We start from the raw sequence: 23162 nt of genomic DNA on the forward strand, positions 1-23162 counted from the left end.
GCGTTGCCACTGAGTAGGTGGGGTATCAAGGGATCGGATTGGAGATTTTGAGTTTAAAGATGCTTTTCATTGAGATTCACATCTATCTTACTTCACTACATCTAGCTGGAACTACAACATATGCATGATCTAGGTGATCTAGATTGGTTATCTCTAACTTTCTCTTGCTACCTTCGGTGTTTATTGTTTTTAGTAGATTAGATTCGTTTTTCACCATCTCAACACAAAGGAATCTTTATGCTAGTAGATTGTTTCTTGTATCTTTGGTTCCGTGGATTGATAAACCTTGGGGGAATACTCTAAGGGAAAAGCTACACGAACCGTGCGCTTGCGGTATACAAATTGGGGGCGCTAAGGAGCGTCAACAGTATTCTGCAAGCACATAGAATCACCGATGTAACACTTCACCACGGAGTATTCCGGGGTATAGTGAAATCCTCAGGGAAGCACTATGGTAAAGTGTATCGTAAATTGTAGTGGCAACCTTTACTGAATCTATAGACCGACTAATTCAGCAGGGGTAAGCTAGATAACGGGTAAAGATAAATGGCCAGTCTATGACCGTTTGACACACAGGAGATTCTATACCTTAGAGAGGTAGCAGCTGGAGGACAACGAGCGAGAAAGGACTCCTGAAACACTTCTAAACTACTGAGCTAGCCTCAGTGTAACTAATCTAGGCTTCTATCTTGATGTTGAACCAGGAGCTTACTTCGGCGGCCTAAGAGAAGGGCTCAGACAGGGATGAGAAGGGAGCCCGATGTCCTTCGGCACTACTGCTATGAAAGCACCCAAACGTGGTGGACTACGATGGACGGACAAGGCTGTCACCACTTGCCACCTACCACTACGGTACTGTGGTAAGAAAACCCATAAGACAAGCTCCGACAAGGCAAGAAAGAGAACTTAAACTGAACTAGAGGTAAACTACTCCCGCAGACAAGTACTAGTACTTGGAAAGATAAATAACTTGCGGAAACTAAAGCTGACTCAAGAAATAAAGAAAATTATTTATATTAAAATAGTCAAAGGAAAAGATACAAGAGCTTATACCGAGCTCCGATGACGACTCTAGATCCCCGAGACAAGCTCGACTTAACTCTAACTTCCAACTATTAACGTACTCTAGAAATGAGAAGAGAGAATTGCTCCTTTAAGTGTGTGTTTACAAGTGAGGGTGAGGGTGCTATTTATAGGCTTCCAAGGTTGGTAGAAAGCCGGTAATTCGGGTAGCGCCCGATGCACGCAACTATAGAGGTGGTGCTTAACTTCCACTCGAAGCCGGGAGCCAAGAGGCTAAAAGGTGGGGTTGGGCGGCCCATCCTAGGCCCGCCGGCCAAGGAATGTGCCATCTGGCCACCGACCTTCTGTGGACGGCTCCTGATCTCTCCTGGACGTTGATTCTTCGGGTATTTTCCTCGGATGCTGGAATCTTGGGCCAGGCGGCCTACCTCCGGGGCCTCTCAGCCCTTTGTTTCACCGACATTGCAGATCAATGTTGGTATTTTGCAACATCACGAATAAAATACGCAAGCGCACGGATACCGCTGTAGCTTTCACTCAGGAATATTCCAGGGTATTGTATCTACTAGGGAACGTGAGTACGCTATCTACAGGTTCATGTTCATCCAAGGACACACACGCCGGTGTGGAGAAAATAGAAGAGAGGACTTTCTATATCTAGAATCTATGCCTAGAAGAAGAGATCACGTCGACCGGATTATACAAGCCGATAGCTCCAATATGTGCTCTATCTGATATCCGAACGTGGAGGATTACAAAAAGGCTCGAGCAGGGCTGTCACCACCTGCTGGCTACCTCTACAAACTGTGGGACTATCAGACAACTGAGTGGTATAGTCCAGCCTAGACACCACGTCTACGCTTTTCCCTACTAACCTTAGCCCTGGCCAAGACTACCCTTTTCTATCCGGGGCCTTAAGCTAAGATCAAATGCTACTCGCTAGCATACACATCAACTAATATAAAGCAGAGATGATAACTAGCGATCTAAACTCTAATTCCAAATAAACAAACAAAGAAAGTCTCGAACACTTACAACCGAATAAGCATCCGTCGAGGTACAAGTGGAGAAGAGTGCCGACAGACCCAGCACTTCCCCTGACTCCTCCTCACTCTCCTCCTCTTCTTCTACACCTCCTAGTCTACCTAAGCATCTAGGATGAAGGCCTCAAGCTCCAAGGGAGAAAGGTGAGTTGAGAGGGTGTAATGTGTGTGTGTGTGTTCATTCCTCTACCAATCCCCTTGTATTTATAGGAGGAAGCCACCCTGAGATCGCAGCTCTTCTCTGCAGAACCGACATTGGGAGCCAGTGATGGAGCACCACGTGGCAAAGTTGAGGCGGTGGCGCCCATGGGCCTGGTCGGCCGACCAGCAGGTCGGCCGGCCTCCCAGTGGGCCCACCGACCTCCCCTTTCGGTCCATGGGTTCCTTCCTGGGCCCACTTGTAATTGGCACAGGTATTGGCTCTTGTAATGTTGGTTTCTTGCTCTGGTGGGCCATCTATTCCATATTTTGACACGTGCTGCGTCTTGATTTGCTAGATGTTATGTCCTGCACACATTCTAGAACATCACCTGTGGAATTCGTTAGTAATTAAACCTATCCTAGCATTTATTCCACATTTTAGTCCCTTTTTGTACAGGAGTTGACAGTCGAAATTGGTTGTTAATGACCGTCAACAAGATCCCCCACACTTGGCCCTTTGCTCATCCCGAGTAAAGGTCAGGACTGAGGTGCGCTGGTAGCTTCCTAATAGAATATCATGCACAAAAGTCATGTCATACCTTGCTCTTGCTTGTGAACTTGAATGTGTCTATCATGATATCTTGAGCTGTTGAAAAACGGAATGATCTTGGCTTTCAGTGTCATCCTGTCATGTTGCCAGACTTGGAGATTTTGAAAAATATTTGTATAAAATTGTTCATTGTCTTACTCTCCTCCATGGGTCTCTCAGAGTTGCTCATAACTTCTTACCAGCATTTATCTCTATTTCACCTCACCAGTTTTGATGGTGTTTGTGGAGTTTCGATGGATGAGGTAGAATGTCGTCTGCTTGGCCCAAATTTGTTGCAAGATCAAAGAATGGATCCACAGGTGTGTACTCATATTTACGACTGATCAAGTTAGTGCATAGATAAATACATGCTCCTTTTCATGTCTGATTTTATTGCTGAATCATGCTTCTTTGGCATGCCATCTTTTCTCTCTCTCTCTCTCTCTCTCTCTCTCTCTCTCTCTCTCTCTCTCTCTCTCTCTCTCTCTCTTTTGATTAACATTGTCAGACAATATTTAAGGAGCACATGATTCATCTGAACATAAAACCTTAAATCAAGTGCGTAAACAGAGCAGAACCATGATGGGTCACAAAATTTGATCAAGCTCAATCATGTAGCCAAGAGACATAGCGTGGAATTTTTTTATATGGCTCTGGTAGCATGGTGGATAAAGAGATAAGACCAAGAACTTAGTTTTTGTTTTTATAAGTAAAATCCTAGACTGGCCAACATGGAAGAGACAAACAACTTCAAACCAGACATATCACGTTAGTCAACAACTAAGTATCATGGGTCCTATAAAATATGGTTCACAAACTCAAGCGCAGCATGAAAAACATTTATGCAAGGCATCTATCAAGAGCTCTTATTTAGGACATCTCTTAAACAGGTTCAAGGATTTGAAAAGTTACGCTCATGTTTAGAAACGCTAAAGGGTGGAAACGAGTGAGGTAGTGCAAACTCATGAATCGGAGCGGGAGGTGCACGTGACGTGTGAATGTGATCGTGGATGTGTAGCTTCATGGGATCTCCCCCCACACTTGTTTTCGACCTGCTCTTCGATCATAGACAAAACAAACCAAATATGAAAGATAATGGGGCTCTGCCGGCATTAACATTGGGGAGCCAAAGTTCTCAAGTCTGAATGAAATAAAGACTAGGGCGCGAATAGACTGACCTAAACCTAAACGACTCGATTAAGACTAGCGCCCAACTAAACCTATGATAACGAGAGGGGTCTCATCTAAGATCCCTACTCAAAGTTTTGGATCCCTAATGCCTTTGCTAGGTGATCCATCCTCTCATCAAGAAACTCGAGGTAAAGATCGAGGTCCCCTTGCATCTCTCTGACCTCCTCTCTTAACCTCTGCTGAGATGTGTCCAATCTAATATTGGCCATATGAGCTTTTGTAAGCTCATTGGAAAGTGCCCTCATCTCAGACTTGTCTTGACAGTCTTCTGCTCTGGCCAGTGGTATCACTCCAAAGATTGTGAGGCGTGGTTGGAGTGGTGGTTCGTCAGGAGATATCTTGTTGCGCCGGTAGTCGTGGCTGATTATCCAGCCTTCCTTAGTCACCCACGAGTGCACATACTCTTCATCGGGTTTAAGCCTCGGCCCGAGTGCATTCTCGTCTTGGAACAACTTGACCGCGAAGACCTCCAATTTCTTCTTTGAGGGCCTGTTCCGTGGTTTTCTTCGCCGTACCTCAGCTGGAAGTACTCCACCTAGCGATGGAGAACCACCAGAGAAACCGGGAGCCAAACGGGCTCGTGGGGGAAGTCAGCCGACCAAGGTGATCGGCCGACCTGCCCCTGGCGCCCCTCGGGTCCTTCCTTCTGGGGGTGCTTCGAGGCATTGCTAGAGAGGTCGTGGTCACCGAGAAGGCTTCTTCTTGGAGATCCTCCATGAAGTACTGCTCCATAGGGCTAAGTGGATTGTCCTGGCGGGATTCTAGCGCAACGTAAGGGACTATCTCCTTATCGGCCATGGGTTGATGGTGATGGAATGCTGGTGGAACCAATGGAGATTTTGGGGAATAGATGGAAACAAGGTATAGAGTTTAGGGTTTCTGAAGAGAAGAAGAGGGGTACGAGGCTCCTTTCTTCGTCGCGAAATGCCGGCACGCCTCACGGAATTGGACTCTAGGTGGGTCAAGGAGGCCGTGCCCCGAAGCTGGACCTCACTTGGGCTGGCCCAGGTTCGGCCGACCTATAGGTCGGTCGACCAAGTCTGGGCCCCAGTGGGCCCCAACTTGTGTGGGTCAACTGGTATGGTCGTGTTCTTGAGAGATACGATGGGCCCTCCTGCCCTTTTTACCTATATGGCTCTTTTTGAACATAAGTACGGGATCGACTAAGTCAGTCACATCTACCTCTTCATCAAGAGCTTTATGATGGTCTAGGAAAAGCTTGAGTCGTTGACCGTTTACCTTGAAGGCGTTACCATCGTCATCTTGTATCATGATGGCTCCATGTGATGATGTGTCGATGACGCGATACGGTCCTTGCCATTTACTTCGTAATTTCCCATGACCAAATAACTTGACCCTAGAGTTGAAGAGTAATACCTTGTCTCCAGGATTGAAGCTCTTAGGCTTCAATCGCTTATCATGCCATCTCTTGGTTCTCTCTTTGTAGATCGAGGCGTTATGATAAGCTTTGTCTCTCCATTCTTCCAATTCCGAGAGTTGACGTTTCTTGTATTCTCCGGCTATTTTAAGATCCATGTTCCACTTTTGGATAGCCCAATGTGCTCTGTGCTCCAGCTCTATGGGTAAGTGGCAAGTTTTCCCATAGACAAGCTGATAGGGTGACATTCCAATGGGTGTCTTGTATGCTATACGGTATGCCCACAGTGCATCCGGTAATTTCAGATTCCATCCCTTCCCCATCTCATTCACGGTCTTCTACAGCATATTCTTGATTTGCTTGTTAGATGTTTCTGCTTAACCGCTGGTCTGAGGGTGATACGGAGTCGCGATGTTGTTCCTTGTCCCTAGTTCCTTGAGAAAGTTTCGGAAGGCTGAGTCAATGAAGTGTGACCCTCTGTCACTGATTACCATCCATGGTGTGCCAAACCTTGGAAAGATAATCTCATGGAACATCTAACGGGCATGCTTTGCATCTGCGGCTCTGCATGGCATGGCTTCGACCCATTTGGAGACATAATCTACGGCGACCAGAATATACTCGCATCCTTGGGATCTTATGAAAGGTCCCATGTAATCAATACCCCAAACATCAAAGAGTTCGACCTGAAGATTGTAGTTCAGAGGCATTGAATCGCGAGCTGTGATCCCTCCATGCCTCTGGCAGTTTGGACATCTGCGGATGAAGTTCTTTGTATCTTCATACATAGATGGCCAATAGAAACCACTCTGCCAGATTTTCGCTTGAATGCGAAATACACCATAGTGACCTCCATATGGTGCTGTATGGCATTTCTCTATGATCTTTTGTCCTTCTGCCGTAGGTACACAATGTCTGAGTAACCCATCTGCACAGACTCGGTATAGATACGGTTCATCCCATAGGTGGCGTCTGCTCTCCTGTACTAACTTCTTTTTGCTCTCCCCTGGGGGTATATACCCCGAAACGATGAAGTTTACGATATTCGCATACCAGGGGTGTGAAGCTGTTACTTTGAGAAGCATGTCATCCCGTAGGAAGTCATTTATCGGTGGGTCTTGGGCATTCGTATTGGTCATGCGCGATAAATGATCCGCCACTGAATTCTCTACTCCTTTCTTATCTTTAATTTCCAAATCAAACTCTTGGAGTAGAAGAATCCATATGATCAACCTCGATTTAGCATCCTTTTTAGTGAAGAGGTACTTGAGTGCGGCATGGTCTGTATAGATGATGACCTTGGTACCCACTAAATAGGATCTAAACTTGTTGATAGCGAAGACAACTGCTAGGATCTCTTTTTCTGTTGTGGCATAGTTGAGCCGAGCTCCAGTGAGTGTCTTGTTTGCGTACGCGATCGCGTGATGCTTCTTATCCTTGGTTTGACCAAGTACGGCCCCCACCGCATAATCACTAGCATCACACATGATCTCGAACGGGAGCTTCCAATCTGGGGGTTGAATGATTGGAGCTGAGATGAGTGCCTTTTTGAGTGTGTTAAAGGCTTTGTGGTACTCATCCGTGAATTGGAAAGGAGCATCCTTGGCTAGGAGACTTGTGAGGGGTCTAGCAATCTGGGAGAAGTTTGCAATGAACCTTCGATAGAATCCGGCATGGCCAAGGAAGCTTCTGATTCCTTTCACATTGATGGGAGGCGGAGGTTGTTCAATGACTTCAATCTTCGCCTTATCCACCTCTATCCCTCTTTCAGACACTAAGTGTCCTAAAACGATGCCTTCACGGACCATGAACTGGCATTTCTCCTAGTTGAGGATCAGGTCCTTTTCTTGGCATCTCTGCAAGACTCTGTCTAAATTTTCTAGACAATGATCGAAGGTAGTCCCATAGACCGAGTAGTCATCCATGAAAACTTCCATAATTTCTTCGATCATGTCAGAGAAAATGGACATCATACACCTTTGGAACGACGCGGGTGCGTTACATAACCCAAATGACATTCGTCGGTAGGCATATGTTCCATAGGGGCATGTGAACGTGGTCTTGCTATGATCTTCGGGATGGATGGGTATTTGATGGTAACCAGAATAACCATCAAGGAAACAAAAGTAGGAGTGCTTCGCCAATCGCTCTAACATCTCATCGATGAAAGGCAGTGGGAAGTGATCCTTCTTAGTGGCCCTGTTGAGTTTTCTGTAATCTATACACATCCTCCATCCCGTGACGGTTCGTTGGGGAATTAGCTCGTTCTTGCTATTTTCCACCACCGTCATGCCTCCTATCTTGGGTACGACTTGGACTGGGCTTACCCGCTCACTATACAGAATAGGATAGATAATTCCAGCATCCAGGAGTTTAAGAACCTCTTTCTTTACCACCTCCCTCATAGCATTGTTCAACCTTCTTTGGGGTTCCTTAGAAGGTGCTATTGCGGGATCCAATGGGATTCGGTGGGTACAGAGGGCAGGATTGATGCCCTTGAGGTCTTGTAGGGTGTAGCCTAAGACTGATCGATGCTTCTCTAGAATAGCGATGAGCTTATTCGTCCCCTCTTCCGAGAGTTTGTCACTAATGATTACGGGAGACTCTACATCTCTATTCAGGAAGGCGTATCTAAGCCCTGAAGGTAGAGGCTTTAGCTCAATCGGAGGTCGTGATGGCTTCTCAATTGCGAGCAGTTCAGAAGTGTCACTAGATTCTTCTTCTGCATCACTGACTTCTTTCGGCATTTCCTCGTTGTCCTCCTCGAGGCCCAAGTCAAAAAACTCGGAGGTGGAAGTGGCCATTATTTCCTCGATCGGCTCTGGAATAGGGAGATCTTCCACAGAGCATGTTAATGCTTGATCCACGGGGATGTGGAACATGTCCTTCCCTAACTTGATGGTTAAACATCCGTCTTTAGGAACATCCAAAAAGAGAGCCTTAAGGGGATGTCCTATCAAGAAGTCGAAGTTGAGATCCTCGAAGATATGGAAGTTCAGATGGATTTTAACATCATTGTGCCATAGTGGCACATCGGTGATTATCCCGTAACTGCTTGAAAGAGAACCTGAAGGTCTCCTGAGCTGTCTGTCTCTCGGAGTGAGTTTGTAATTGCCTAGCAAAGCTAAGGCAAACTCATCTGACATAAGATTAGCTCCGACAGCGGGACTATAGAGAGCGTCCACATTTTGATCTTGGAGGCGGCAACGGAATGAGGTGGAGGGAGAGTTTAGATAAATTAGAGATACGGATGACTCCCCTTCCTGCAGCCATTCATTGCTGATCAATGTTGTCAACTCTTGAACTGTCTCCCGAAGAAAATTCTCCTCTAAGGGATCCGTGGGAGTGACAGGGCTTGGTGGTCGCTTCTGACAGAAGTATCTTGAGGTATTGCTGAAGTCTTCAAAGACATCCGGCTCGATACTTCAGAGAAATTCCGGAGGTAGAGGGTCTTCTTCCTCCGATATTTCAGATTTATGTTCAGGGGCGGTCTCATAGATCGAATCTACTAATTGGCTCTCAGGGGGTTCTGATTCGATTTCCGAAGGCTCCGCTTGATGCATCTCGGGCTCTGTGGGGACTGGCTCGTGGATACAAACGAAAGAGGTTCTGTCCAAGATTTTGTCGAGGACTTCCCTACTTTCAGTTGGGGTAAGATGAGCGAAAGATCCTCCAGAGGTAAGATCGAGATGGTGTGCAGACTCCTTGTCAAGACCAGCATAAAAATGCTGGAGCAATAAATACTCAGGTAATGACAATTCTGGGCCAGATTTTACCAATAAGGTAAATCTAGCCCAAGCTACACCGATTGATTCCTTATTATTCTGACGGAAAGTTACAATTTCTATTCGTAAGGCACATATTCGTGAAAGCAGAAAGAACGCAGAACAGAATCTGTCTCGAAGTTCAATCAAATTTCCATTCACACAGCCTATGACACGAATACACCATTGCTTCGCTTCGCCCGAAAGGGAAAAAGGAAACAATTTCCATTTAAGAGTTTCGTGTGTCATGCACGAAATTTTCTTGCATGAGCACACTTGCTTGAACTCGCGCAGATGATGGTAGGGATTTTCACAATCCCTTCCTGAAAAGGAATTTTCCTGAACAAAGGCTATGTAGCCTGAGTCGAGTTCATAGCTAGTAGGAAGAATTGGGTCAGCAGAGGGTGCTGGCTCATAGAACTCGCTCTTGGGTGAAGAGAGCTGTAAAAGGGATAGCTGCTCCATGGGGTACGGGGGTTGAGGTAGAATCAAAGAAAAACAAAATAGAAAATACGAAGACGACTGAGTCCGTAGATAACGTAGCTACCGTTCCCCGGCAACGGCGCCAGTAAGCTTGTTGGTATTTTGTAACATCACGAATAAAATCCGCAAGCGCACGGATACCGTTGTAGCTTTCACCCAGGAGTATTTCAGGGTATCGCATCCATTAGGGAACATGAGTACGCTATCCACAAGTTCAGGTTCATCCAAGGACACACACGCCGGTGTGGAGAAAACAGAAAAGAGGACTTTCTATATCTAGAATCTATGCCTAGAAGAAGAGATCACGTCGCCGTTATACTTCGAGCTAAAGGTATCGACCAGCTTATACAAGCCGATAGCTCCAACATGTGCTCTATCTGATATCCGAACGTGGAGGATTACGAAAATGCTCGAACAGGGCTGTCACCACATGTCGGCTACATCTACAAACCGTGGGCCTATCAGACAACTGAGTGGTATAGTCCAGCCTAGACACCACGTCTACGCCTTTCCCTACTAACCTTAGCCCTGGCCAAGACTACCCTTTTCTAACCGGGGTCTTAAGCTAAGATCAAATGCTACTCGCTAGCATATACATCAACTAATATAAGGCAGAGATGATAACTTGCGATCTAAACTCTAATTCCAAATAAACAAACAAAGAAAGTCTCGAACACTTACAACCGAATAAGCATCCGTCGAGGTACAAGTGGAGAAGAGTGCCGACAGACCCGGCACTTCCCCCGACTCCTCCTCACTCTCCTCCTCTTCTTCTACACCTCCTAGTCTACCTAAGCATCTAGGATGAAGGCCTCAAGCTCCAAGGGAGAAAGGTGAGTTGAGAGGGTGTAATGTGTGTGTTCATTCCTCTACCCCTCCCCTTGTATTTATAGGAGGGAGCCACCCCGAGATCGCAGCTCTTCTCTGCAGAACCAACATTGGGAGCTAGTGAGGGAGCACCACATGGCAAAGTTGAGGCGGTGGGGCCCATGGGCCTGGTCGGCCGACCAGTAGGTCGGCCGGCCTCCCAGTGGGCCCACCGACCTCCCCTTTCGGTCCATGGGTTCCTTCCTGGGCCCACTTGTCATTGGCACAGGCATTGGCTCTTGTACTGTTGGTTTCTTGCTCTGGTGGGCCATCTATTCCATATTCTGACACATGTGGCGTCCTGATTTACTGGAACGTTATGTCCTGGATCAAACCACACCATTATACTGCAAAATCAGCTGGAAATCACCTGCACACATTCTAGAACATCACCTATGGAATCCGTTAGTAATTAAACATATCCTAGCATTTATTCCACATTTTAGTCCCTTTTTGTGCAGGAGTTGACGGTCGAAATTGGTCGTTAATGACCGTCAACAATCAACACTCCACAATGCCTCTAGGGTGGGTGGTTTCCCCATTTGATGTTCTTGGCACTGGCAGTGGGTCTTTGGCTTGATCCTTATAGGATATGAGATGTTTGCCTTGTTCTGGAGCCTTATGAACGTGTCACATTGCTCCGGTAAAAATATCGGACCCATGTATGTGGAGGTGTCAGGCCGGTCGGCACGGAATGTGCCGGTCGGCCTGAATCTTCTCTGATTTCCACCATCTTTGGACAGTGGATTCCTGCAAGCACAAGTCATTCAAAACTTGGGGAACTTATTAGAATTAAACAAAATATGCATGGAACATGGTGCAAGTACTCAATTTGTTCCTGAAGAGTTGACGGTCAAAATGTGGAATAATGGCCGTCAACACCCCCCCCCCCCAAGTTTAAACTTTTGCTCGTCCTCGAGCAAAACTTAATACTGAGGCTCAGTGGATCAGGAGTTGCGTCAATGTTTGCCCTCTTTAGGTACCCTGCGCATAGCATATTACTCTATCTATATGTATGTTGAGTAAGTTGGCTCATACCTATTTCCTCTGATTGATGGGGCTTATTTCACATTTCATCCCTTGTCTTGAGCGGTTGGAGGACTGAACAACCTTCACCGGAATATTCTCCTGTTTTCCCTGTTCAGGTTCACACTCGGAATATTTTGCAAGTATGCATAGATATTGTAAAGGTTCCCTGAAGGTGCTCTCAATCGCTCAAGGTGTATGATCCTCACCATGGTTGAAACTTGACCAATATCTTCCTATTCTTAGGCTGATATCTGGAGTTTTGGGTAGGAAGAGTGTGACATACCTTGATTACATGTGTTGCCGAGCCGAAGAGTGGTTCGTAAGAGGTAGGCACTTGATCAAATTCCGATCTTTTGGAATCACATATGTCCAAGGGAGAGGGAGAAATGGACTCACACTTTTGAAAATATTTTTGGGCCCCTTTATTTGAACTCCTCTTTGAACTCTTTTTGCTAAGGATCATGGGTACTTCTTTTCATCATCTTTTTTTAAAAAGAAGATTACCCCATGTCCTTCCCTATATGAATATTTTCAGAGGGAAATTTTGAAGATCTTTTGACCCTTTTTCTGGAATGAATAGGCACACAATGGAGATTTTGGGCTGAAGTTGTGGCGGAAATGTTTGGTGAAGGTGGAGGACAATACCCGGAGTAGGTGATTGTCATGCCAGACATTTTGAGGCTAGCAATGAAATGGGTACGCAAAGGAGAAAGACCAGCAGATGACAAGTACCTTTCCTCAAGCGAAATGACCATTCGACAAAGCAAAAAGTAAATCAAGACAGCCTATGGTAGCTCATGTAAGGTATAACATTATGGCTCTGGATGGGATATGTAAACCAATAGGGAAATCTTTTACCATGTTTCAAATTTTATTTCGAGAATTTCCCTTACTAAGGTATACTCCCTCCATACTCGAAAACAATGTCGTTTTGGACAAGGTTTGGGTCAAACATTGGGAATATAAATCATGGATAACTTTGACGTTGTTGAGATTCAAAATACAAAAACTATATGAATAGATTTGTCTTGAAAAATACTTTCAAAAAAGTATAAATATATAATTTTGCGATAAATATTTTATAAAAATAAGAAGTCAAAATTAAGCTTTGGAGACCGTGTCGCTATCCAAAACGACATTCTTTTCGAGTATGGAGGGAGTACAGTTTTAATTCCAATGTAGGCCATCTCGAACCCCACAACAATGTAGACTTAAAAATCATGTTAATGCTCCCACACAAACATATTTAGAATGTGTCTATTATGTGTCAACTAGCTCTAGTACTAGATGAGTAAAAAGCTATAAACGGGGCACATGCAAAGCTCAAACAGAGCAACTATTCATCATTTCCAAGATAATAGCTTGCACGGATTTCCACATATTTATTCTAACCATGGAAACTCTCTCTTTTTTTAAATACTACTAATTCTGAACCAATGGGTATGATGACTTATCTGGGTACTGACGATCTCTCCCTCAAGCTTCAATGAAGCTCAGGGCTACTAGTCTGTATGTGGCGGGGGGTAGTACACACCGTGGTGCCAATCGTAGGACATGGAGGATATCATCCCCCAACTCTCCTGTGTGAGACTGGTGTTGTGATCGAGGTTGTGTCCCATCTCTATCCTGATGTAACTCCATGGCACTTACTCAGGCAGTGAGATCCGACAGCCCCCGTGTGAGTGGGTTGTCGTACTCAAAGCGTGCTAATGCAGACGGGCTGACCTGTGGGCCATGGGAAGCTCCCATGCCCGAGGGGTAGTAAAACCCCTGGTCGTGTCTGTACCCTGTGCTACCCTCAGGCTGGTATGAGGTCTGGCCACCCTGGGTGTAATACCCGTAGGCCTCCTCGAAAATCATCTGTGCTGTGTCTGGGTGAGGCTGTGCTGAGGCATCTGGTGAGGGTGCAGCGTGTGAAGGTCCGGCCTCCTGAGAAGCACAGACCTGTCGTGAAGCTCCTGGCTGGCGAGAAGTTCCTGCCTAACGGGAAACTCCTTCCTTCCGTGATGTGCCACCCTCGGCCAACTGTGCGTCACGCTGAGTTCTACCACGTGTCATAGGGCCAGCTGTGCTGTGTGGTGCTGGCTCCTTCTTTTCCATCTAGTGGGTCAAATGTTTCACGGAGTAGAGCGAGAGTTTCGGGCATGGCAGCTTGAACTCACTCTCATACCCTGGATTCTCGGGACCTTCACACATCATGTGCGCGTGAACAAAGTGGTCCAGACCGATGAAGGTCCGATACTCATATGTCGTGAGCAGATATGTGACTTGTGCATTCTCCAAAACACCGACATACCACGCAATGCGGCTGACCAGTGAGGTTATGTCGATGGGAGATTTGCACGTGATCATTTTCTGCCAATGTGCGATCATGCCCATGATAGATGAGTAGCGGATCTTCTTTGCCATAGCGAACAGGCACATGAGCTCCGAGGAGCTACACATCCTGAGGTCTGCTCGGGAATGACTACCATAGCGAGGTACTTGGCTAGGACTCTCAGAGTTAGATTATGGATAGAAACTATGCTATTCTTACTACTCACTGGTTCATCTAAGATTTCATTCCACCAAGCACTACGGTCATAATCATGATCATCTGTTAAAGCAGTAGCCTCTAAGGCGCATTTCTTACTAAAGCCCAGTGCATTACTAAAGTCTCTAATTGGCATTTCAAAGAACTCATTGAAAAAGTGGAAGTGGATTTTAGTTTCTTTTCCAACAATTTCAACATGTAGCGTTGTCAAAAATTCCATGGTGAGAAGGTGCGAACCTGGTTCGGTGATGTCGGCGAAGTGCGACTATCCCGCAGCCATGAATGCGCAGTTGATATCCTGACGGAGTCCCATCATCATGCGGAATTCTGTCTTGAACCACTTGGCGTGACCGTACAACTGCTTATTCAGCAGCTCGAGGGCATCCCACTCATAATCGGTCCGGACTATGATCTGGTTGACCGTAGTTAGAACTCTGATTTTGAGGTGGGGCCTCAGTACTGCTGGTGGAGCAGGGGCTTCCTCCTCTTCTTCCTAGGATCGTGACGGTCGGCAGACTGAGTCCACCAACATGTCATCCCGGGAGGCCGATGACGCTCGCGAACTCTGGGATTGGGATGACGAGCCCAGCTTCTTCACGTTGCCCTTGATATTCCCCCAGAGCGACATGATTCCTGCAAAAGATTAGTGCAACTAATATGCAGGAAAAAAATAGTCAGAGGGGTCAGTGGTCAGTCGTTCTTGTTTGGATTAATCCTCCACAAATCGTTCTTCACTCAGAGCTTTGATTTATTCAATGGAAATATTTTGTGGTTTTCATTTTCGGAGAGGGTTATACTCTAATTTTATTTGATTAGTGCTGAGCTAATCCCAACACTACTACTATATTTTTGTGGGGCTAGCACTATTTTTGTGGGGCTAGCACTTGAGTTACTTAGCTTAATTAACTCATATGAGCTTCATTAAGCAAGAAAACTCAGAGGGAAGAATAGAGAAAGTGTGCTTAGGAGAGTGACCTGCGTACTCAAAGCGACGGTGTGACGAACGACGTGGTGTGGTGGCTTTTTATAGAGGCGCGTAGGGGCCAGGCCATCCGACCTGTAGTGCGCTAGGCGGAACCTCCCGCGGCCATCCTTCGTCCACGACGTTGCCTAGCTTGTAGACCTGCAAGTGCTTGTGCTCTGGTTATTGATGACACGACGGGAGCGGTGGAGAGGCGCCGGGCGGCCATGATGAGGCCGGCCGGCCTGGCCCCCTCTACACGATGAGTGTGGTCACTTTACTTTGCTCCCTGAGCACTCAAAGTCTCGGATTCCTGCTGCCCCTAACAAAATGTGGAGAGGTGGGGCCGGCCGGCCTAGGTGGGGTCGGCCGTCCAACAATTCGGTCATTTTTTTATAAATGCAATAATATTTGATGCAAAACAAAGATTTAAATGTTGGTTCAAAAATTTTAAACATGCCATGGTTCGAAAAGAAAGATTGTGCAAGAATTTGAAACTATCCTATATGCAAATGCAAGAATGGGTACGTACCATGGTTGTCATGGCGATAGCTCGGATTTTAAGTCCGGAGAAGGACTCTCCATACGTCGGGTTTTGTTGTCGTCGCCGGGTGGAGTTCCTGACGAAGACACTTTTCTCCGCCATTCCTTCTTGGTGGCTGGTTTTGTTTTAATCACTTTCGCCTCCGATTCCTCGAATTCTCTATGAAGGATTCTTCGTCTAGCGTTCCTGTAGTTATACGCCCTAATTTCCTTGTTGATTCTCAGTCGTTCCAAGAGCTCGGCAAGGATATTGATTGTAGGGGTTGATGGCTTCTCCTGCTCTTTCTCGGATTTCTTTCCGGGTAAAAGTCCTGACCTGGGAACATTGTTCGACCATCGGTCTGAAGGCGAACTTCTCCGTTTGCCCATTGATGTTGAGTTGGATTTCTCCAGCTCCAACATCAATGTGTGCATTTGCGGGACTAAAGAACGGCCTTCCCAAAATGAGAGGCGTCTTGGCATCGACTTCCATGTCGAGGATGACGAAATCAACGGGAATAAAGAAGTTTCGGATTTTTACCGGGATATTCTCTACAATTCCCGCGGGGTAACGAACCGTTTGATTCGCTAGCTGCAAGCACATGGCAGTAGGGTCAAGCTCATGATAATTTAGTTTATCATAAACTACCTTAGGCATGACGCTGACGCTTGCTCCCAAATCGCAAAGAGCATGTGAAAAGTATTGGCTCCTGATTGAACATGTGATCATGGGGCATCCTGGATCTTTCTTCTTCTCCAGGAGAGGATCGAGTATAGTTGCGCTACACTCCTCTTTGAGCTGCACGACCTCGGTGGTGGGCAGGTTTCTCTTGGTCCCATGTATATCCTTGATATACTTGCCATAGGTCGGGACCTGCATAGCCTCAAGAAGCGGTATATTGACATACAACTTCTTTATTACCTCGATGAACTTGCCGAATTGTTCGTCGGCCACCGGCTTCCTTATCCGTTCTGGAAATGGTAAGGCAGTAGTGTCATGAAACTCCCTTGAAGTTCTAGAGGGTTCCACGGTTTCCTCCTGGGCAGCAGTTGTGTTGGATTCTTCGTCCTCCTCCTGATCTTCATCTCCTGCAGAGGTATTGCTGGCGAGTACGGCTTTCAGCAGAGATCCTGCATATTTTGGATATGGTGGTTGTTGGCGGTCGATATTGATGATTTTTGCCCCCAACGCTCTGCCTGATTTCATGAAACATAGGTCATAATCATGCCATAACCATTATATCTAATGAGTTCGACAAGTTTTGGTGCATATTTGACTTCAGGAACAACATATCCAAAGTTGACCCAAAATGGACACTGTTTGGACCGGGAGGCCCGGATCCAGCCGACTGGCATACTTTCTGTGGAATCTTGGCATGAGATTTACCAGTATCATCCAGAGGGAGAAATCAAGCCATTCCAATGGGTGGTTTCCTAGAATGCACGAGTTGGAATCGGAAGGCTTGAACCCTTAGGCAAAACGGAGGAATTCTGTGCCATGATCAGAGCACAAGATAACTACCCATCCAGGAGTGATCTCCAGCTGTTGAGGAGCGTGGCGGTGCAATGGAGGGCGAACAAGCTTCCGGAGCCAGGCCGCCCGGCCCAAGGAATGTCGGTTGAGCAAACCACCTTTTTACACCGACCTCTAGAGAGCATCTGGAGCGTCCACGAGAAGGCGGTAGCCGAACGGCCGAGATCCCAGGCCGGCCAGCCCCACTTTGCAGCCCCTCAAGTTTCCCTTTCGCGTGGAGTTTAAGCCAAGGAAGTGGTTACGTACCTTTGCAGCTACCTGAAGAACCGACCTTCGCAGCACTATAAAAGGGAGCCTCCACCCCTCATTCTACACACACCATTTGAAGAAGAGAAGAGCTCAAGCAAGATGTAGTCCACTTAGTAGAATAGGGAGAGTGTGAGGTGAGAGTCTTGGCGAAAGCCAAAGTAAAGGAGTGGTGCCGAGTTCCCTCGGCCTTACTCCACTTTTGTAATCCACCTCAGAGGAATGAAGCATCTTCGGAGTGAAGTTCCTCATCTCTCGTCGGTATCTCACTAGTCTTCCTCTTTACTTTAGTTACTTGTGTACTTTCTGTCTTTGATCTGCGGGATCCCTAGTCTGCGTAAGTAGCAAGTTCTACTTATTTGAGAGTGCTTTTTGTCTTGCCGGTAGGCAGGAGTACGTAACTTGATAGTGTTAGGCGTGGTGCCTAGACTTGGTTAGTTGCATAGGGTTGTGTTCCACCCCACGACACCGCAGTGGTAGGCGGCAGGTGGCGACAGCCCTATCCGTCCTTTGTAGTCCACCACGTTCGGGTGTTTTCATAGCAGTAGGATTGCCAAAAGTATGTTGGGCCCCTTCTCACCCCTGTCTGAGCCCTTCGCTTAGGCCGCCGAAGCAGATCAAGATAGTTTAGTTGCAAGTCTTCTGGGTAATGAGTTGGCTAACCGACGTTAGACCCTCTGCCCACTTACCTCTCTTCCCCTGGTGGACCCGGTTGAACTAGTTCTAGGTCTTGTCGCGCTTTACCGTTCGCCGTGGATTTGATACCCTGGAATACTCCAAGGTGAAAGCTACATTGGTCTCTGTGCACTTGCGGAGTAATTCGTTTAGGCTAAGGAGTGCCAACAGTGGTTCCTGCGTTGACTTACCTGTCCGCTTAGTCACCGAACTAATACTCTCCTTAGGAGAAACTTCTGGTTGCCCAGGAAGTTTTCCCTAGTTATTGTGAGGACAAGATGAGGCTAGTTGAGCTACTTGAGTTTCTATCATTTTATTGAAGCTCAACTAGTTTTTAATAACATAATTTATGCCCTCTAGTTGTCCGGCCAAATATTCCAAGATTTTATCATTAGCAAGAGACTTCTTACTAATGTTATCATTAATCTGCTTCTAGCCATAAACTAGGTCCTTTAGAGTAGGCTAAAAATTGTTATTAAAGTCCATACCTTGCTGTTGATCGAAGGGGAGGTTGGGCATGGAATTCCAACCCTGCTGAGGACGGAAGCCAGAGTTGTTGGAGTTGTTCGCTCCAACGAAGTGAGCTTCCTCCTGGGTGATCGGGCAAGAGTTGCCCGTGTATCCAGTTTCTCCACAAGTCTCGCATGTCATGCGAGAATCCATAACCTGGTTGGCCTCCTAGTGCGGAGACTCGAGTCTCTTCATGAGAAGGTCCATCTTGGTAGCAAGCATATCAACACTGTCGATATGATGAATTCCTTTGCGGGGTTGTTGCTGCCTTTCACCTTTCCAACTCTGGTCGGAAGCAATCTTCTCTACCAGCGCTTTAGCTGCGTTGACGCTGAGCAAAAGGAAGGAACCACCTGATGCTGCATCGATGTGGTTCTGGGCTGGCGTGTTCAGGCCATGGAGGAAACTCTAAATGATCAGCCATTCTTCCATGCCGTGGTGGGGGCATGCTGCAATGTACTCCTGGAATTTCTCCCAAGCTTTCGGAATGGCTTCATCCGACAGCTACTGAAATCCAGAGATTTTGCTTCGGAGGGCTTTGGTTTTGCCCACCGGGAAGTATTTCATCAGGAATGCATTGGAGCAGGCATCCCATGTGGTGAAGTCTGCTTTGGTGGTGTAGAACCACGTCTTTGCCTTGCCTAGCAAGGAGAATGGAAACAGCTGAAGACGGACATTATCCATCATGGTACCTCTGGGGTTGATAATGCTGCTCACTTCCAGGAAGTTCTGGAGGTGAGCGTTGGCATCTTCTGATGCCTTTCCACATAATGGACTCGCTTGAACCATATTCACCAGTCCCGATTTGAGCTCAAAGCCATCATTGCCTTGGTCATTGTTCAGTCTAGTAGGGATGTGGCTGCTGGACGGGGCCGAGTACTGCCTGAGAGTCTTGGCCATGGGTGGTGCTGAGACGGATAAACGATGGTTCCAAGTGAGTTTCTTCTGGGGTGGGACGATGCGGCGTCTCACAATTCGCCCAATTCGCTGAGGATTCGGATCGAAGTTGGATGGTAGATCAAAACTAGTCATGCACTGCTCTGCATCGAATAAACGAGAGAGAGAGAGAGAGAGAGAGCAATGGTAAGCCCGCTAAAACTAGCGGTGATGGAACAGTAAAGTTTATCACTCAATTATAAGATAACTTTAGCCAATTGCTTCCGCGGCAACGACGCCAGAAATGCTTGTTGGTGTCTTTTATGCTCAGTCTGAATAGGTATTCTACAAGCGCACAAAATCACCGGTGTAGCACTTCACCATGGAGTATTCCGGGGTATCGTGAAATCCTCAGGGAAGCACTATGGTAATGTGTATCGTAAATTGTAGTGGAAACCTTTACTGAATCTATCGACCGATTAATTCAGCAGGGGTAAGCCAGATAATGGGTAAGGATAAATGGCCAGTCTATGACCGTTTAACACACAGGAGATTTTATACCTTAGAGAGGTAGCAGCTGGGAGGACAACGAGCGAGAAAGGACTCCTGAAACACTTCTAAACTACTGAGCTAGCCTCACTAGAATTAATCTAGGCTTCTATCTTGATGTCAGAACCAGGAGCTTACTTTGGCGACGTAAGAGAAGGGCTCAGACAGAGATGAGAAGGGAGCCCGACGTCCTTCGTCACTACTGCTATGAAAGCACCCGAACGTGGTGGACTACGATGGACGGACAAGGCTGTTACCACTTGCCGCCTTCCATTGCGGTGCCGTGGGGTGGAACACACTTCCTAGCTAGTACCGAGTCAAACACCACATCTGCTCTCGATACTAGGATTTCTCTTGAGGCCTTCAAGAGAAATCCCCCTCAACCTAGTGAACTAACTTGAGTTACACTAGTACGGGCGAGAAAACCCGTAAGACAAGCTCCGACAAGGCAAGAAAGAGAACTTAAACTGAACTAGAGGTAAACTACTCCCGCAGACAAGTGCTAGTACTTGGGAAGATAAATAACTTTCGGAAAATAAAGCTGACTCAAGTAAATAATGAAGATTACTTATAGTAAAATAGTCAAAGGAAAAAATACAAGAGCTTATACCGAGCTCCGATGACGACTCCGGATCCCCGAGACAAGCTCGACTTGACTCTAACTCCCAACTACTAACCTACTCTAGAAATGAGAAGAGAGAATTGCTCCTTTGAGTGTGTGTTTACAAGTGAGGGAGAGGGTGCTATTTATAGGCTTCCAAGGTCGGTAGAAAGCCGGTAATTCAGGTAGCACCCGGTGCACACAACTGTAGAGGCGGTGCTTAACTTTCACGCAAAGCTGAGTGCTAAGAGGCTGAAAGGTGGTGCCATCCTAGGCCAGCCGGCCTAGGAATGTGCCACCTGGCCACCGACCTTCCGTGGACGGCTCCTGATCTCTCTTGGACATTGGTTCTTCGGGTATCTTCCTCGGATGCTGGAATCTTGGGCCGGGCAGCCTGGGGTAGGCCGGGCGGCCTGCCTCTGGGGCCTCTCAGCCCTCCATTTCACCGACGTTGCAAATCAACACTCCACAATGCCTCTGGGATGGGTGGTTTCCCCATTTGATGTTCTTGGCACTGGCACGTGGGTCTTTGGCTTGATCCTTGTTCATTCCGGGTCCACCGACAGGATATGAGATGTTTGCCTTATGAACGTGTCACATTGCTCCGGTAAAAACATCGGACCCATGTATGTGGAGGTGTCAAGCCGGTCGGCACAGAATGTGCCGGTCGACCTGAATCTTCTCTGATTTCGACCATCTTTGGACAGTGAATTCCTACAAGCACAACTCATCCAAAACTCGTGGAACTTATTAGAGTTAAACAAAATATGCATGGAACATGGTGCAAGTACTCAATTTATTTCTGAGAAGTTGATGGTCAAAATGTGGAATAATGGTCATCAACACTTGCCTTCCTACCTCATGTGCATCCTCTAATCCAACCAAATCTGATGAATCAAGAATAGGAAACGCAGATTATACGCACCGGAATCAAGGGGCGGGGCCCTTTCCGCCAATTGTCACCACCATCGCGGAGAGGCCACTGCTGCGGCGATGATGGCCACCAGTGCGGACGTGCTTCTCTCCTACTCCCCCATGCGGAATTCGTCCAAACCCTAGCCATTGTGCCTTTGGCCACTTGGCTCGCCTCCGTCGCTTTGGGCGCCCGTATCGCCGCCATCGCTGCATACCAATGTGGGGGAGTGGAATGGATGAATGAACCGACAACGGAAGGGGTATGCGTAATGGCATCGGCTGCTCCAAACTGAGAAAAAATGTGGAAGTGTCTAATTGCAATAAGGCACGCGGTCTACATGAGTTTATGGATTCAAATTGCACAGTAACCGTGATTATGGATGTATTTAGTCGTTTTGAGAGTTCGTGGACCAGGATGACACACCCACACAAGTTTAAGGACCGGGTGTGCACTTTACTCGCAGAAAATCCATCAGGATACGAATCCCCCTACGGGAGACCAGATCACGCATCGGGAAAGATGGGAGAAAAAAGAAAGTGAAGAGAGCGAGCAAGGGCGATTTCATATAGGGGAAGTTTCCCTGCATGGTGCCCATCTGCCCATGATGTCTGTGTGCCAGAGGTTGCGGTAGCTCTGGTGGAAATGCATTTGTCGCATCGGAGGGGCTGGCCAGCAGCTTGCGGCGGCGGTATTAGTCCCTGATCAGTGATGGGAGTAACGGCGGAGCGGCTTCAGGAAATGGATCGCGAACTGGGGGGATGAAAAATGTTCCGGGACTCCTTCGAGAGGATGGAGGGCTATCGGGAGCGAACTAGGGATGGGGGAGCGGCAACGCAGGAGGGGAGCGGCGTCGGGAGGATGGCGGGGCTGTCGGAATGAGGGAGCGGCGTAGGGATGAGGAAGCAGCATCACAGGAGGAGAGCGGCATCGGTAAGCGAAAACTGATCGGGAGGAGGGAGCTGATCCGTCGGGAGGAAGCTTGGCGGAAAACCGTAGCGGCGAGGGCAAAACCAGACAAGCGATGCTCGTGGGCGTTTGCAGGGTGGCTCTAGTAGTTAATACCTTATGCCATACCCAAGGTACTAAATAAAGCTACTAATAATGATAGAATTTCGGTGTATATAGCAGATATTCTCATTCACCAACCTCTGATATTTTTTTATCTATTAATAATGTAAATCCTAAACGTCCCAAAAGGCTGAAAATGCAGTCATGCAGATATGCACAAACTCACGCGCTGGACTATACAGACTTTAATGACCACAAGCCGATATTTTCAACTTCTCCTCTATGAGAACAGTAGCTGGTGGTGTCGTGTCAACTTCCCTTTGCTTTTGGACTGTGCATCCGATTTGATGATGATAGATATAGCTGATCCCCAACTCCACATAACTTGTATTTCTTCACCTATATATGTCACGGTTTCATGGAGGTGGAGCACATCTCCTCTTCATATGTGAAAGCTCAGGGTATGTTGGAGAATTCTGGATCCGGTGGACATTAGATATCAGCTTGAAGCTGCACTCAATTGTACAGACTTGAATATCGTCATCATCGAATCGGATGCACAGTTGCCGATACAAGTCCTAAAGCAAAGGAAAGCTGACGCGACACCACCAGCTACTGTTCTCATAGAGGAGAAGCTGAAAATATCTGCTTGTGGACTTTTCCAAAGAAAAAAAATCTAGCAATGCGATGGTGATGCTGCCTGTGATCCTGCCAGTATTCTGT

At 47.0% G+C, this 23162-nt stretch overlaps 1 non-coding gene across 1 annotated transcript; it reads left to right on the top strand.

Annotated features, from left to right (window-relative positions):
- Positions 1–18919: 18919 nt before the first annotated feature.
- On the top strand, positions 18920–19026 carry LOC120657775. Its single transcript, XR_005668313.1, has one exon. It is a non-coding gene; the product is annotated as a small nucleolar RNA R71 (small nucleolar RNA).
- The last annotated feature ends 4136 nt before the right edge of the window (positions 19027–23162 follow it).

This window comes from Panicum virgatum, chromosome 1N (genome assembly GCF_016808335.1).
Source record: "Panicum virgatum strain AP13 chromosome 1N, P.virgatum_v5, whole genome shotgun sequence".
Lineage (NCBI taxonomy): Eukaryota > Viridiplantae > Streptophyta > Magnoliopsida > Poales > Poaceae > Panicum > Panicum virgatum.